This window comes from Pseudorca crassidens, chromosome 17 (assembly GCF_039906515.1).
Source record: "Pseudorca crassidens isolate mPseCra1 chromosome 17, mPseCra1.hap1, whole genome shotgun sequence".
Lineage (NCBI taxonomy): Eukaryota > Metazoa > Chordata > Mammalia > Artiodactyla > Delphinidae > Pseudorca > Pseudorca crassidens.
In genome coordinates this window covers 3,474,224-3,487,363 of record NC_090312.1, presented here as the reverse complement: position 1 = coordinate 3,487,363, position 13,140 = coordinate 3,474,224, and the positions used below count along the sequence as shown (strand labels likewise).

General features: G+C 45.4%; 1 protein-coding gene across 3 annotated transcripts in view; it reads right to left on the bottom strand.

Annotated features, from left to right (window-relative positions):
- PTK2 (protein tyrosine kinase 2) overlaps positions 1-13,140 on the bottom strand; it is a 252,734-nt gene that overhangs the window by 229,478 nt on the left and 10,116 nt on the right. The window lies entirely within an intron of this gene.

Sequence of the window (13,140 nt, the reverse complement as noted above, 5' to 3'; positions counted from 1 at the left end):
GTACTCTCAGGAGGTAGCTGTGGGCAGAAGCATAGCTGCAGGTCGATGCGTAGGGAGAAAAAAGAATTCACCAACTGTGGCAGCTAAGAGCTAGAGTGGCTTCCACAGAGAATTCCCAGTGGTTCCAGAGGGAGACCCCAGGAACCACCTGCTTCAACCACTGAGATCAGCAGCGGCTCCAACTGTCCAGATCACTGCTGATTCCAGATGAGCTCCTGGGACACACTCACTGTAATGGCTGCTTCCTTGACCTTCAACCCTGCCAGCCCTATAGCAACAGAAGTGATGGATTCTAGTTCCTATATTGAAAAAAAGTCTAGCGTGGCTTCTGTTTTCCTGACCAAACCGTGACAGCTGCTAGCCCACTCAGAGCAGTGAAACGTCGCCAAAGAGAGCGGCGTAAACTGCCCAGCAGACCCCTCGAAGCTCAGGCGTGGCCTTCCGACACGACCCTTCCGCACGCGTTCAACGCCCCCTCAGCCAACTGCTGAGGGTGTCATCCCTAACCCTTCCTCCCACGCTCCCCACCCAATCTGGTCGCCTTTTCCTGCAAAACACGCCCCGAAACTGCCCTTGGCGTCACATCCCCCAGCACCAGGCTGACCGGAGCCGAAAGATGACGGCAGCAGCCACACCCACTCAGCACTGGCCTCCCTGCTCCCGCCCTGGCCACCCCAGCGCCTGTTCCCAACGCCGCACGTGACTCGGACTCTCAATCAGATGCACCACTTCTCTGCTCAAGATCCTAGACAGTCCCTCAGTTTACACGGATGTTTGCACGGCCAAAGAAATGTGCTGAGAAAAAAACAAACCTGCTTAAGACTATCAGCCTTTCAGCAAGAACAGCTGCTCAAAGTGTTGAGGACATGGGAAACAACATCAATAATCAATTAAAGAACAAGGCAAATGATTCTGGGTGGCTTTCCTTGGCTGTTGATGCGTCAACAGATGGTTCCCACACTGCTCGGCTATTTATTCAAGGAGCCAGTGGTACTGAGGAACTGGCCTCCAGGAATAGTGTATGTGGAACTACAGGTGAGAATATTTTCAAAGAACTGGAGAAAACACTAATTTAGTACAACCTGAAGTGGAATACAAATGATGACAGTAAAAATACATGGGGAGGGACTTCGCTGGTGGTCCAGTGGCTAAGGCTCCGCACTCCCAATGCAGGGGGCCCAGGTTCGATCTCTGGTCAGGGAACTAGATCCCGCATGCATGCCGCAACCAAGAGTTCTCATGTCGCAACTAAAGATCCCATATACTGCAACTAAGACCCAGCACAGCCAAATAAATATTTTTTAAAAAATACATGGGAAGCAGAAGAAAAGGGCTGGCTGGACAAAGTTACAAAGATTATGAAAATGTAAGCTATACATTTACAGCTTTTAAAACCTGTAAAGCTTTTTTTTTTTTTTTTTTTTTTTTTTTTTGCGGTACGCGGGCCTCACTGTTGTGGCCTCTCCCATTGCCGAGCACAGGCTCCGGACGCGCAGGCTCAGCAGCCATGGCTCACGGGCCCAGCCGCTCCGAGGCATGTGGGATCTTCCTGCACCGGGGCACAAACCCGTGTCCCCTGCATCGGCAGGCGGACTCTCAACCACTGCACCACCAGGGAAGCCTTAAAACCTGTAAAGCTTTTAAACATAGTTATTTAAACTATGGTTATTCATTGTATTCTTCATCGGCACGTACTCTGTGCAAAGTATTTTAATCTGTTATGTGTTACTGAACCAGTAGCATCAACAGCGAACTTCACTGAAACATCCTGACTTGTCCTCCCATACAGCAGTTTAATGATTGGGGGAAGGTTTTGTTGTGACTTGTTGACCTCAGAGCCATGACTGAAATTTTTCTGAGAAAGACCTTCCTTCAATTATCACTGTTAATCGAAAAATTGTATTCAATGAAATTAGCTGTTGCTAAAGACTTGGTAACATTTCTTAATGAATTCAACCTAAAATTACAAGGCACAAGAGTGCTTATATGAGAGACTTCTACTGCAGTAAAGTCATTTCAATGACAGCCAATGTTTGAATCACAAGTAACACCACGCTTCTTTATACTCTCTGCTATCAAAAGTTATGACGACAAGCGAGATTTCCATTCCCACACAAATTCACAGCAGTTACATTTCTGAGTTTAAGCTACAGCAGCATTTTTTGAACCTTGATGCAAGTATAATAAAAATTTACATATTTCAAAATCCATTTAACTATGCAGTTGAGGCCGCCCTCTAACCATCAACTGGAAGTGATTAATCTGCAATATAATGGCATGCTAAAAGGCAAATATCAAGAAGAACCTAATAGGATTCTATAAATGCCTTCCAAGCAATGAATATGCTCAATTAAAATGATATACTCCTGCACTGATATCAGGATCTGAGAGTACCTATCGGCATAAAGACATTTGCAAAGGTGAAACACATAAAACCTCCTGGGCACATCAGCATTGAGAGATGAATATCTGTAATTGACTCCAATGACAGGAAGCAGTAACTTCAAAACTCCAATTAAAGAAAGTGTTATCCCCTTCCTCCCCCAGAAGAGAATCCCATTCTTCTCATTAGTGGACCTGTATTATAAAAAAAATTATATTCAGTTATAATTTGAATTCTGTCCATGAAAAATTTGTAGAAATTCTGTGTTCTCCCTTTTTATAGAAGTATTTACATAATATCCTTGATTTTGCCTATTAGTCTGAAAAACCTAAGATATTTCCTTTTATGGAAACTGTGTGCCTTTACAGAAATGTTTGACAATCCGTTTTAGTCAACTAAATCCCCCTGTCTTCTACACACAGGTACAGTTAAGACATATTTGACCCATCTTCAACTTTCTCAGTTGATCTTTTTTGATTTATGTCTGCATTTTACATTTATTCCTGATAAATTTTAATTTTACCTTATTGATTTCAGCACTTCATTACAACCTGTCAAAATATTTTAAAATTCTGATCCTAAAAGTGAGCTGTCTCCCAGCATGACTCCTGATCTTTATTCAAGTCCCTTATAAAAACATTAGGACAGGTGTCAAGGATGACACACTTCTGGAGACATCTTTACTTTGGTGTAGAAATTCTGATTTTTCAGTTTTGTGGTGAATTATACTGCGTGTGGCTGCAACATATATCTATCTGAAGGCAATAATTCCTTGAACTCCATAGTAATGACAGAAATAATAATTAACCTCTCTAGGCTTTGTGCAGTAAAGCATGAACCTGGCCCAGGGAAAGGTCTTGCCCGCACACAACTCCTGGGAAGTCACCTCTGAGCCCTCAGAACCTCCTGCCTGATTAGGCCGCCTTAATTTAGCTGGGGGCCTGAGGTCACACATTCCTAGGAAGAAACTACACTCATTTTTGGTGCTAGCAAATCCTACTTAAAGGTGACACCTGTCCATCTCTCACAGCCATGTGACTATTAAGAGATGCCTAACAGTATGTAAACTTGAGCTCTAACGTACAATAGCACGTTGAAAACATTCCAAGACGGTTGGAGTCCCACACACCTGGCCAGCCTTCTATGTACCAAAAACGTGTCTTGTTTTGTCTCTGGAGGGGAGGAAAGGCTGGGGATACAGTTCCACTTCGGAGGGGCTGCATGTGTTTGGGGTTTAGCTGGCAGTTTGGGATGTATTACATTTAAAGTAAAACCCCTGTGATGTGGGATGATTAGCTTAAACCTTTGCAGGGTGCCAGAAGTATACAATCTAAGAACAAGGAGCCACACCCCTGGGTGCTGGGCTTCCTTTTAATAATCCAACAAGAGCCCTAGAGTTCTCTCTCCAGGGAAAAACAACACACATCTACACACAATTCTGCTTACAACTTAATTTCTGGGGCTCATGGACCTAGGAAACAATGTTTCCTCCTCAAAGCAACTGTGATCCCTAGTAAACTCAAGAGCAAAGAGAGCTTCATGAACTTGTCACCCCAGGAGAAATCTGGGAGCTGTCCCAGAGTTACCCTGGACCCCTCTCGCGGCCCTGCCGCGTCATTTGCCTGGTCAAGGCCTGGAGATTAACTCAGAAACGGGCTTCAAATCAGTCCCCTTCTCTCCCGTTCCTCAGTCATGCCCTTGATCAAGGCTTTCTTCATTTATCTGTACAACATAATTGTATGATTAAAAGAACACAAGCTGTGGAACTGGACCATCTGAACTCTGCCCGTCACTTTACTAGCAAGTGACACCGGGCAGCCGTTTCTTGAGTGACAAACGTGTGCTTCTTCCCCCCTCTCAACTGCTTTACTGTAACACCGCCCACGCTGATCCAGTCCAAACCTCCTCCAACCATACAAATCTGTTCTATATCAGAATCAAGTACAAACTGCTTTGATCCTGCCTGTAACGCCAACTTCACCTCCTCCTCTACCCAACCTGTCCTGTACTCCAGATTTGACAGAGACATGCAGCTCCACAAACCCCAGCCCGTCACGCCTGCACACCACTGCAAAGGGCGGGTCCTGTCCTGAAGGCCCTTTCTGCTTCCCAACTGCCACTCGACTTCTACAGATCCTTTCAGACAGTTAGAACCTGCAGAGGCCACTGCGTCTGGTCCACAACCAGTTTTCGTATGGTTCCTTGGCTAAGAATGCATTTTACTTTTGTAAAGGGTTAAAGAGGGGAAAAAAATATGTGACAGGCGATATGCGGCCTGCAAAGCCTGAAGTGTTCACCATCTGGCCTTTAACAGAGAAAGTCTGCCAACACCAGAGCTTGACCATCGATGGGGACACGCCCTCCCAGTCCTCAGAGCCCCTGCTGTGACACAGCCACTGACCTGAACCAGTCCCACTCCCCTCTTGTCTGTATCACCAGGGCTTAATACTGTATGAGGCACAAGACAGGTGTTTAATAAATGCTGAACAAATGAATGAACTGACTAGACGAGCTCAAAAACAAACCAGGGAAACATATAAGTGGAAAAGACTTAGCCTTTAGTAGTAAAACACTACGTAAGTCAGGTAAAGATCATGATCCTAGCACTTCACATTTGTCCAAGCTTTACACTGTAGCTGCATAAATACCCTCAATGGCTGCGATTATAAATACTAGACTTTATAGGTAAGGACACCGAGACTCACAGAACCTAAATAACTTGTCAAAAGTCACCTGACAAAAGGCAGAGAGGCAATATCTGAACCCAGGTCTTCTGCTTCCCAGATGAGATACTCTTTCTTTTAAAAAGACCTGCCTCCCCACACAAACCATGATGCCCAGACCCCTTCAATTACCAATACCTGAGATGTTAGGGGAGGGATAAAATTTAATTTCTGACTCATTATTTAATTTTGATAATTTTCAAGTCAATGCTATTTTTGTAAACAAAACAAAAATGAAATGGATACACAAAATAAGCACTAGGCTAAAAGACCCTGGTATAACCACAAACTAAAATTTTCTTTCTTTCCTTTTCTTCAACCAGTCCTTAAGAAAGTAAAATTAAACAGCTTAATTAACAAATGCCACTGAAAGGAAGCAGCTGCAGGCACAGCATGAACCCCTGCCCATCGGCCAAGCTGAAACAAACTGGCAGTCGAGGCAGTCACCTGTCCTCAAGCTTCAGCTTGGACAGAACAGAGTCCAAGAGCTGAAAACGTACATTAACACCTCGACTTCAGGCAGGAAATAAAACAAGTATTTCCAGAGGCAGAAATGAAATATAAGAAACTCTATCAAATAAAAAAATTTAGTCTAATCTATTAATCTAATCTTTTTGCAAAACCAAGGTATAAATTATGCATAGCTGGAATTTAAGTACCTAGGTGTCCAGAAGTTTCTGAGTCAGGACCAAGATGTAGCCAAACTAAACTAGGATGTGGGTCTATTAAAGATAGTATTAATTTCAAAGAAGTGGTTCCATACAGAACACATTTTCTTACTACAACCCCCTTTTAGAAATAAGTCACAACAAGGTACATGAAAAAAATTCACTCATTTGGAATTTATCAAACACTAAAATAAATCATAAGTCATCAAAGGAATTTTAATGGAAATTAGAAAATATAGGGAATTCCCTGATGGGCCAGTGGTTAGGACTCCATGCTTTCACTGCCGAGGGCCCGGGTTCAATCCCTGGTCAGGGAACTAACATCCTACCAGCCATGCAGAGTGGTCAAAAGAAAAGAAATATACCTAAATATTGAACATATTTATTAAATGGAACAATAAATGTTTTATGAATAAATAATAAAAATACCTCACATCAAATTGTAGCCCTTGGGCAAAGAAAGATTCCTTAAATGAGATGCCAAAAAAACTAATCATAAAGAAAAAGACTGGGGCTTCCCTGGTGGCGCAGTGGTTAAGAATCCTCCTGCCAATGCAGGGGACACGGGTTCGAGCCCTGGTCCAGGAAGATCCTACATGCCGCAGAGCAGCTAAGCCCGTGCGCCACAACTACTGAGCCTGCGCACTAGAGCCTGCGTGCCACAACTACTGAGCCCATGTGGCACAACTACTGAAGCCCACGTGCCTAGAGCCCGTGCTCTGCAACAAGAGAAGCCACCGCAGCGAGAAGCCAGCGCACTGCAATGAAGCGTAGCCCCCGCTCACGTCAACTAGAGAAAGCCTGCACGCAGCAACGAAGACCCAACACAGCCACAAATTAATTAATTTAAGAAAAAGCAAAAGACTGATAAAGTCAACGATATTAAAATTAAGAACTTAGTTCCAAGACACCTCAAAAGTAAAAAGACAAACCAGAAACTGGAAGAAAATATTCACAACTTATAATGACAAAGGATAGTAATCCACACGTAGAAAGAACACCTACAAGTCAATAAGAAAAACATAAGAAATTAGGTCAATGTTTTCACAGGTCCTTCATAGAAGAGAGAAGAGATATGACCAATATATTAAAAGAGTATCAACAAAGTTAGTAATAAGAGAAATTCAATTTAAAGCCACAAGATATTATTACATAACCACCAGAATGGTAAAACTGAAAAAAAGACAAAATAAACTACTAGCAAGGATGCAGAGCAACCAGGAGTGGGATGTAAATTGGCAGGGGTACTCTAAAAGCAATCTGGCAGTAAGCAGTCAAGCTGAAGGCTGGCCAGCCCAGAACCGGCATCACACTCCCACGTGGGCAGGCTGGACACATCCACACACGTGGGCAGCCAAAGACGTGTCAGCAGCGCTTGCAAGAGCAAGGCGGCAAACCACACAAATGCCCATCAACTGGAGACAAGGTTACACAACAGTGAAAGTGAACGTACTGATCACTTACGGCACCTCCTACGGGTCTCAATCACAGTGCTGAGTGGAAAAAGGCAAGTCACATGTAGTGTGATTCCCTAATAGAAAGTTCAACACAGACAAAACTAACACAAAAATAAGAAATGATAAACGCAACATGCATTCAGTGACCGCTGTTTTAAATGCTGGGGATACAGTAGTGAACAGACATTTTGCCCTGAGATTTTCTGTCACAGCCAAGTGACAAAGAAAATAAAAGTGAGTAAAATACAAATGACACCAGGCCTTGAAGAAGGAGACTGTAGCTAAGGGGGCTGAGGGCAGGATAGCTATGCAGGCTTCACGATGTGGGAGGCGGGCTGCGGTGGGCAGCAGGCGGGCCTTCAGAGTGGGGATGCTCCACTGCTGCAGCTGGGCCGTAGGTGCTAGGCTTGCTTTATTCTTCTCTACACCAGGGTGGCCCCATTGCTTGTTTTTGTACAGCCCATGAGCTAAGAAAGGTTTTTACACTGCATATGATTAAAGAAATTATTAAAAGAATAATAACATTTTGTTGCATGTGAAATTACATGAAATTCAAATTTCAGGGTTCAGAAATAAAGTTGTACTGGAACACAGACAACTCACTCCTTTAACACAGCTGCTTTTGTGCCAGAATGGCAGGGCTGAGTACTGGGGACAGAAGCTGTAGGTGGCCTGCAGAGCCCAAATGTGTCCTGTCTGGGCCAGTACGAGGAAGCTCACCTCTGCGGACTCAGGTACCTTCCTCTGGGAGATCAGAGCACTCTTGATCTACACCTTACACACATCTTACACATGTTCTTCTGTATCTCTTCAATGTTTAATAAAATCATTTTTTGAAAAAGACTAATACACTAAGTGTATTTCTCTAATGAACCTTGTTCTATTAAAGCTTCATGCTGCTTCTCCATCCTAATGACTAAGTTTTAAAAAACAAGATATGTACTGCTATCAGGAGCATTAAAGCAAGACAGCAAAGCAAACTACTGTTTATTTTGACTCAAGTACAAGAAAAACAGAAAGGGAGGGAGGGAGGGAGGGAGGGAAGGAAGGAAGGAAGGAAGGAAGGAAGGAAGGAAGGAAGGAAGGAAGGAAGGAGGGAGGGAGGGAGGGAGGGAGGAAGGAGGGAGGGAGGGAGGGAGGGAGGGACGGAGGAAGAAAGTGACGGAGGGAGGGAGGAAGAAAGTGACGGAGGGAGAGAAGGAGGGAGGGAGGGAAGGAGGGAGGGAAAGAAGGAAGGAAGGAAGGAAGGAAGTAGGGAGGAGGGAGGGAGGGGGGAGGGGGGAGGGGGGAGGGAGGAGGGAGGAGGGAGGAGGGAGGAGGGAGGAGGGAGGAGGGAGGAGGGAGGAGGGAGGAGGGAGGGAGGGAGGACTTTTCCACTCCAGTTTCCAAGGCTGTGGAGAGAACCACAGCCTTGCTTAACACCCAGCTCATTAGGACTATTAGATGTTTCTGTGCATCACTGACTTAAAAAAGCAGTACAGTTACACCCGATCCCTTCCAGTCTTCTAAAAGAAATGTGTCATGAATTGTTATGTCACATTTTAGCAAGGGCCACAATATCTGGCCAACATTAGCATATATGTTCCCGATGCAAGTGCCTTCACATCTTTTAAAAATAAGCCAGTATCTCTGATTAGAGTTAATATTAATTAATGATGCCCATTAAAGGTGGTGATGAATACAGAGAGTTCATTACAACATTCTGTTTCTGCATATGTCTGAAAATTTCCACAAAGTTTTATAATAAAATTGAAGATTCATATTTTAACTTTAATTATTAAGTATAATGCTCATGTAATAGAAACTCACACAATTCCCATTTATGCATGTTTCAGAATCCTTAGTATAAAACGGCTTTCCATCACCCTTACTACTGGCAACTTCTTTAAAAAATGCTTATTTAAAAATCTACATGAGGGGCTTCCCTGGTGGCACAGTGGTTAAGAATTGCCTGCCAATGCAGTGGACACGGGTTCGAGCCCTGGTCCGGGAAGATCCCACATGCTGCGGAGCAAATAAGCCCGTGCGCCACAACTACTGAGCCTGCGTTCTAGAGCCCGCGAGCCACAACTACTGAGCCCGCGTGCTACAACTACTGAAGCCCACGTGCTACAACTACTGAAGCCCACGTGCTACAACTACTGAAGCCTGCGCGCCTAGGGCCTGTGCTCCGCAACAAGAGAAGCCACCGCAATGAGAAGCCTGAGCATCGCAACAAAGAGTAGCCCCCACTCGCCACGACTAGAGAAAGCTCGTGCGCAGCAACGAAGACCCAACGCAGCCAAAAATAAATAAATTAAAAAACAAAATCTATGTGAAGACACAGCACTGCACCTTCTGACCCTAGCAGAAAGGAAGAGGCTGACAGCAACGAGCTGAGAAAGTCAAAGGACATTCACCCACAGGAAAACAAGCTGTATCAGCTGTGCCTCTACGTTCTGTGTATACAGCAGTAAATGAAAGAAATACCCCCATTCTCTTTGAGCTGCAATATTACAAAATGGGCAATGATGCAGGGAGGACTGAGAACTTTGAAAACTGGCAAACTTTTACTGTAAATGTTTACTTTTAATAGTTACTACCTTTTGTGAAATATCTCAAAAGGTCACACACTAGTGAACACCAGAACCTTACATGCTGCGTACCACCTCATTCTCTCATCAGCCTATGGTTCTATTATTTGGCCAATTTAAAGGACAAGGAAATGGAGTTAGAGAAGTTAACAAACTAGCCCAAGACCAGAGAGTCAGAGTCTGGCTCCAAGGCCATGCCCTTCACAACTGCACTGCCAGTGGTTATTCAACATTCCAACTAAGTAAGGCAACGTCATCTTATGACCCATACTTTGCAAACCAGTACCTTGCTACTCAAAGTGGGGCCCAGGGACCATCGGCACGGCACCACCTGAGAGCCTGGTAGAAATGCAAGATCTGATGCCCCACCCTAGACAGACTGAATTAGAACCTAAAACCTAACGAGATCCGTGGGTTATGTGTGTGCCTGTTCAAGTTTGAGAAGCCCTGATACAGAGCACGCACACACTGGATTTTGAGGTAGTTTATCAGTTCAACATACCCTGGAACAGTTAAATTAGCTTTCACCTCTTCTGCTTGCTCTCTGATCCCAAAATGAAGCAGAGGAGTGCTGGCAGGCGACTCCACAGGTGGCCACAAAGAGGACTGACATGACAAGCCCATGTCTGTGGCCCCAACCTCTCCCCTCCCCACCCTCAGTCCCAATTACCACCCTGTCTTTCGGACAGAGCCCCTGCAGCCAGGCTGCACTTACTGAGCCAGCTGAACCCTTCTTCCCAGAGCAGCAGGCTACAGACACGGCTAAGTGCGCATGCCCCGAGTTCCTTGAATCGCGCCCAGCATCCGGGGCGCCCTGCAGCAGAAAGGGGCAGCGGGGGCTGCTGCAGCACGTGCTCTTATCCTAATGCTCTGTGAGCTACAAAGAGAGCTTCCGACACAGCCCCAGCACTAATAATCCTCTTACCAATTCACAGCGAATAGTCAGTGAATGGATGGAATATCCTTTTGTGACATTTTCTTAAATCCGTGGTTTCTGCCACCTCTCTCGACGCTAGAATCCAACGTACGGTGCAGTAAACCAATCTCTGCACGTTCCCACCAACATGCAGCTTTGCCTGTGCTTTCCTTCCGCCTAGAACACTCTCCCCTCCTCCTCCCCCTCCCCGCCAGGCTCCTTCTGTTGACCCCTGGGATGGGGTGGCAGTGTCCTGCAGTCCCCCGCAGCTCTGCCCAGCACCTGCTAAACATGGCACTGCCGCTGCCTGGTCGCTGGACTACGACCCGCTCAGGGCAGGGACTCAGCGCATGCTGAGCGTTCTCCCCAAATGCCAGTTCCATCAGCAGATCTGTGAGCGCCCCGCAGTCTGCCCTCCCCATCCGCACCCTGACAGCCACAGCCTGCGACCCACACCCACCTCATGGAGAGCCTTCCCCAGAAGCCTTAAGGGGCTCAGCCATGTTTGGCTGCAGGCAGATTCCAGAAAATGGCCAACCTTAAGCAGCAAGGGCAGCTCCGTTAGCGGTTCTCCGGGGCAGACTCGCCGCCACGAGGCCCCGCAGAAGCTCTCCCCGCAGAGGCTCTCGGTCCAGCCAGCGCTGCCCAGCAGGACTTCCCGCAACCGTGAAAATCTTCTCCCCATCTGCACCGTCCAAGGGGGAGTCGCTAGTCACGTGTGGGTACTGAGCCCTGGAAACGGGGCTAGCCTGGCTGTTGGACAGAACTTTAAATCTGATTCCATTTTAACTTAAACGCGTGGCTAGCGGCTACTATAGGCGACGGCGGGTCCAGGTTTAGACTCTAGACACTGGAGTGAAATGAAAAAGAACTTTCCTTGGCTCCTTAACTGCAGGTTACGTTGTTTGGTCCAACCCTTCCCTGAAAAAGGCTTAAAAAGACGGATAGAATACTTTAAAAATCTTAAAAGCAACCAGAAAATGACAGGACAAGAAGGAAATAACAAAATTAAAGTGAACTCAGGAACCCAGAGAGAAACAAGCAGAGAAACCACCTCTGCACGGAAGTCATTTCACAATTCTGAAATTTTCGACTTTCCTTTTCACAACAGTGCAGGGAAAGAGGGACAGGAGTCAAAGCCGGGCCCCCCAAAGTGTCTAATCCTACCTCCCTAAGCAGGACCTCAAAAGCTACACAGCTCAGGATGAGAGTAAGCCAGCAGTGAATCAGCTCACCAAGAGAATGACAGCTCTGTGTGGTCCAGAACACCTCAAACCTTGGACTTGGTTTAAGGTGGTCCCAGACTGGCTGCAGCAGAAACAAATGCGCTCTGGAGGGAGCTACCTTCATTTAGGCCTCGAAAGAGTCCTCCCAGTAATGTGGACCCATATCCCACACCACAAACAAAAATTATCTCAAAATCAATCACAGACCTAAATGGAAAACCTAAAGCTATAAATGTTCTAGAAAGGGGAGGGGGAAACAGGAGAAAATCTTTGTGACCTAGGTTAGGCAACTATTTCTTAAATATGACACCAAAAAAGCACAATCCATAAAAGAACAAATTGATAAATGGGACATTATCAAAATTTGTAACTTTTGCTCTTCAAGACACTGTTAAGAGAATGCACAAAACAAGCCACAACATGGGAGGAAAGCATTGAGAGTATCTCACAAAGGACCTGTATCCAGAATATATAAAGAATCCACCCGTACGAAAAAGTTTTTTCATGGGCAAAAGATCTGAACACCAAATAAGATATACAGATGGCAAGTAGACATATAAAAAGATACTCAGTGTTATTAAGGCATTTGGGAAATGTAAGTTAAAACCACAATGAAATACCATGATACACCTATTAGAATGGCAAAAACTTAAAAGACTAACCATCATGTTGCCCTGATGATACAGAGCAACTGGAACTCTCATACACTGCTGGTAGGAATGTCAAACGGTACAGCCACTTCAGAACACAGTTTGGCACTTTCTTAAAAAGCTACACAAATTCTGGGGGTTCCCTGGTGGCTCAGTGGTTGAGAGTCCGCCTGCTGATGCAGGGGACACGGGTTCGCGCCCCGGTCCAGGAAGATCCCACATGCCGCGGAGCAGCTGGGCCCGTGAGCCATGGCCGCTGAGCCTGCGCGTCCAGAGCCTGTGCTCCGCAACGGGAGAGGCCACGACAGTGAGAGGCCCGCGTACCGAAAATAAATAAATTAATTAATTAAAAAAAAAAAAAGCTACACAAATTCAAAAAGAGTCATGTATCACACTGTTCACTGCAGCACTATTTACAACATGTAAAGGACATGGAAGCAATCTAAGTGTCCATCGACAGACGAATGGATAAAGATATGGTACATATATAAAATGGAATATTATTCAGCCATAAAAAGAAATGAAATTATTTGTAGTGAGGTGG